General features: G+C 42.0%; 1 long non-coding RNA gene across 1 annotated transcript; it reads right to left on the bottom strand.

The window, feature by feature from the left end:
• LOC108299122 lies at positions 1 to 4,951 on the bottom strand. Its single transcript, XR_001822826.2, has 3 exons — positions 4,818 to 4,951; positions 3,837 to 3,922; positions 1 to 93 (listed from the first exon to the last, which is right to left on the bottom strand). It is a non-coding gene; the product is annotated as an uncharacterized LOC108299122 (long non-coding RNA).
• Between the last annotated feature and the right edge of the window lie 6 nt (positions 4,952 to 4,957).

The raw sequence follows: 4,957 nt of genomic DNA, 5'->3' as shown, positions 1-4,957 counted from the left end.
CCTCATTGTCCCAGCTAACAGGAAATTCAGAGTTCCCCAAGGTGAAGATTCTATCAATAGCATTGTCTCCCAGCAAGTGTTCTTTCAATTCTTCTACAAGAAATACAAATAAATGGCAACCTGTTAGGAGGAAAACACAGCACTACTTCTCATTTTAACAAGCCATCCACCTTAGAAAACATCTTTTCCAACAATGTCATTTTCCCATAGCAAAAGCTGTCCCTATGCAATCGGCCAGGCCACTCCTAGACTCTCCAAAGTAGAGCAGAGCTGAGTTTTGGGGAGAAACACCGGGTAAGGCCTTCTTCGTCTGGAATCCAGATCAAGCCTTGGTAGCACTCTAGTTTTCACTGTTTCTATGAGGGACACTGAGAGCCTTTAGTAGTTTCACAAGACACTTAAGATACTTTTTTAAGACAACCTACAGCCACGTACCCCTTATTTTGACCAAAAAAAAAAAAATCCTTTTTGCTAGCCGTGAGCTCAGTCACAACAGGGTCAAAAAAGACATTCAGGTGAGTGACATAAACAGTGAAAGGAACAAGAGGCACATCCCACGAGCCCATAACTGTAAATCTGATTGGCACTTATTCTAGTAGATGACCTGACCAAGCTATTTAAGCCATTTTTGTAACAAGCCACAAACTGAAAGAAGAAAGAGCCTAAATCAAATAGTACTACCATAAGAAGCATTATAAAAATCCGAATTAATGGGTCGGATACAGTGGCTCACGCCTGTAATCCCAGCACTTTGGGAGGTCAAGGCAGGTGCATCACTTGAGCCCAAGGAGTTTGAAGCCAACCTGGGCAACGTGGCAAAACCCCATCTCTACAGAAAATACAAAAATCAGCCAGATGTGGTGGCACATGCCTGTAGTCCCAGCTACTCAAGAGGCTGAGGTGGGTGGATGACTTGAACCCAGGAGGTGGAGACTGCAGTAAGCTGTGATCACACTACCGCACTCCAGCCTGGGCAACAGAGTGAGACCCTGCCTCAAAAAAAGAAAAAAAATCTTAGTTAATGAAAAACATGCCCAGCTCTCTCACTTGTCAGGAATTTAAATAGGAATTACAAATAAACACAAGTGAACATCTCAATTATCTTCAAATATCTTTAAGAAGAGGAAAGAATTCAGCAATTGCTCTTAGCGTTTTATCTCCCGGCACATTATCTCCGAAACCAAAACATGCCGATCCTATTCATGCTCAAGAAATAGACCCATGCTTCTTATGTGATTAGGAGACAGTGTCTCTTTCAGAGCAAAATGCCCCACAGCTGTCACTATTTACCATTCAAACTGAAGAACTACGGCTGCCAGCAAACCAAACTTTTATTAGTATTAGAGCCATTCAAAGATCCAGCAATTGTCTTGACAGGACAGAGTGTCTATGACTAGAGAGAAACTGAAGAGAATCAACAGACCTAAAAGGATTCAAGCAGTTTTAAGAAAACAGGTTATCTAATGCTCAAAAAAGAAGTTGATTCAGTTGTATTCCTTAGTAAAGATCAGGATAAAATTCAGCATTTTCAGTTCTGAGTCTTTATTTTATATTCTTTGTATTCAACAAGGAAGTTCTGTTTTTTAAGCCTTCTAGTGGTTGAAGGTTCTTTTCAGCAGCCCCCCAATATGAAGATTACCGTTTCCCTCCTTCACCTCCTTTCTCAACCTGCCCAAGCTGCACTCTGCAATGATGGAAGCTGCAGGCGTGCGGGAGAGCTTTCTCTCTGCTACTTTTTAAAAGTGAAACTGGACTCATTTCACATTCCTGGAGAAATAAAGCCTACAAAAGGGGACTAAGATAAAATGTAGCATGTGGCCTGCCTGGAACACAGGAGCTGACTGGGAGCTTCTGCAGCAGCAGAGGGTGGGCAAGTTAACCCTGCACCTCATGCTGGCCCACCATGGCGTGTGCTCACCCCGGACAGCACACAGCCCAGCGCCCTCCACCCTCCTCCCGGCTCCTGCTCAAGCTCCTCCCTCTGCTAAACCTCTTCAGTCACACCCCTTCCCTCCTGCTCTACCTTGCCCTTACTTACCTTCACTGAGCTCCAGGGTTTAACTCAAATGCCATTTCCTCCAGACCCCTAGAGCATTAATACTTTAGTCCATGCACTGTGTTATCTGTGAACCAGCAGGAACAATGTGGGATGTCCTGTGCATGGGTTCTGGAGTTAATAGAGCTGGGTTCTAAGTCAGGGTCATTGCTTGCTGAGCAACCTTGGCCAAGTTACTTATCCTCTTTGGGTTTTTCTCTTTTTTTTTTTTTTTTAAGACAGTCTTGATCTGTTGCCCAGGCTGGGGTGCAGTGGCAAGATCATGGCTCACTGTAGCCTTCACCTCCCAGGCTCAAACAAGCCTCCAACCTCGGCATTCCAAGTAGCTGGGACTACAGGATTGTGCTACCACGCCCAGCTAAGACTTATCCTCTTTGAACTGAAGTCTCTACATCAGTAAGATGGGAGCACTTACCAATCAAGGCTAATGGGACTAAAATTAAGCACATACCACATTTAGCATCATACCTGGCACACAGTGAATGCTTCACAAATTTTAGGAATATCATCACTATCAGCTCTCTTAATTATAAATTCCTTCAGGATATGAAGACAACATTTATATCCATATATATGCAAGAAAAGCTCACAGTTAACCCCTTAACTCATGTTCATTAAATTGAATTGATGAATCATTACCAAAGTACAAAAATCACCAAAAGCTCCCACTTGAATGACTGTAAATCTAGGTGACAGGGTTGCTTCTAAGGAGCAATTACTGTATCTCACTTTGGGTTCTGCAGTTGGTGTGTGAAGTGCCTCTCTATGTTTTGAGACTATGTTTCTTCTGCCTCCAGTATGGAGTCAAGCCTGGACTTGTGCAGCACTGTGCCCTCGATCCAGACATTAAGCCCAAAGCCAGTGACAGCTGGGCAAAGCGGCTTCCCCTCCACGGACCACGGCTGCTTCCTCTGACCGAAGAAGTCTTTAGGCAGCTTCCTCCCAGAAGACTTCTGCATCTATTCACTCAGTCAAACACTCATTCACTCATTCCTGCTCAATCTGTTCTGCACAGGATTTAAGGTAGCTTACAGCAACACACACACACACACACACACACACACACTTACAAATAAAACCTCAGAAACAGGAAATGTATAAGATACATTTTAGGATGAAAAATAAAAACACAACCACAAGAGGTCAAATCTCAGTATAGGAAACCCCAAATGATTTGTTTTAGGCAAATATAAAAGTAGATGCTCAATACATATACTTAACTCTTTCTGGGCCTGAAATAGGAGGCTGTGGCCAGGAACATTTTGTGTTCTACACAGGTTCTGTTTATAATGTTATCTAACAGGATGCTTGACATTAAAATGCTTGCTGGCAACTTCAGATTTAGAACGCAGACTAGATTAACAAATAAAGTCCTACGGTCCACGTACACCACGGCTGACTATACATCACCACAGCATCAACTGATCCTGAAGTGCTCGAAGTGAAGAAGACTAGTGCCCTATGAGTGCAATGAGGCTCTGTCAGGCTACACAGAATTTTAATATATTTAACCGATCCAAGATATTTTAAGTTTTCTTCTAATGTAGTTGAGAATTATTTACGTATTACAAATCAATACTGACAACACATCGAGGATTTAGTAGAACATTTCCAGGGTAAAACAAATCGATTTCTTCTTTCTCCAGTATTGCCATCTTACCTCTTCCCAAAAGCACTGTGGTTTTGATCCACTTTACCTTTAATCCGAATCCCTATGCTTTACACTTTCATGATTTAAAAAGAAAAAAGTCAACATCCCTTTTTTCCTGAAATGATTTACCTTCAGTCATGCAGAATACTCGGAGAAAAGCCAGAAGCTGAGCAGAGATGGGCGGCTCCGTAAAATGCAACGCAAAAACGCTGGAACTGATAAAAGCAGAAAGCAAGATCAGTCACCCTGCTGCGGTTACCCACTTGCTCCAAAGTGAAGTCCCTTAAGTCTACAACACGTGTGTTTGTCCTCAAGGAGAGCTGGCCTGGAATGGGTCATTCCAGCTTCTCATCTAAACTGTGAGCACGATTTTCAGCCCTTGCAAAAGGCCACAGGCTGGGGTTAACGGAAGTGAACAGGCAGAACTGGAGTCCATCTTCGCCAGCTTTTCCTAGGGCCTAGCAGCTGTAATCTCAGGCTGCACACAATACATTCAAAAAATTAAACATACATATGGTTTAAAAAAAAATGTTAACAGTAATTTATGTTGAGTTCACACTTTAATCATTAATCAAATATTGACAAGTTCAATAAAAAAAGGTCTGGATAATCCATTTTCATTAAGAACGGTTCCTACATTCCCTGGAGAACTAATAAATCATAATTCCTGTCTTCTTTATCATTTTATACCTCAAATGCAAGACAATCTTAAAGAATTTAACTGGAAATTCTTGAAATCACTGAGGATCATGACTTCATTACAGAAACTAATGGTGGCAAAGAATTAAATGAAACAAATTGATCCAGGTCATTAACCTTTTCAAGGTGAAAGGCATGAATGATACGAAAGTACTTATTTAACTTAATGAGGATTTCAGGCCATATCCCCCAGAACTGACTGTGAATGTGCCCAATGACACAATTATGTTTGTCTGAAAACGCTGGTAAATCACCGAGTGTCGCCATGGCTTAAATTTGCTGTGCCACAGGGATAAAGGGATTAAGACAAACTACTGGAGAGAAGTTTTATTAACACACCAATTAAACACTATGCAACTGGAAATAGTTCAAGTACTGCAGGAAAGGGCCGACCAATGTTTTTCTACGTACGTGGGGATGCCGGCACGCGCCAAGACCTCAGCCTTCATGGCGTAGAGTCTGTCACTTTTACTCACTCCAAGCTTTATTTTCACTCTGTCATGTGAGTTATTGTCAAAGAAAAAACCACTGTGGATCACAAACTCTGCATT

Source organism: Cebus imitator, unplaced genomic scaffold (genome assembly GCF_001604975.1).
Source record: "Cebus imitator isolate Cc_AM_T3 unplaced genomic scaffold, Cebus_imitator-1.0 Scaffold2089, whole genome shotgun sequence".
NCBI classification, from domain to species: Eukaryota; Metazoa; Chordata; class Mammalia; order Primates; family Cebidae; genus Cebus; species Cebus imitator.
Note: the sequence above shows the minus strand (reverse complement) of the source record. Positions and strands in the feature narration are given on the sequence as shown.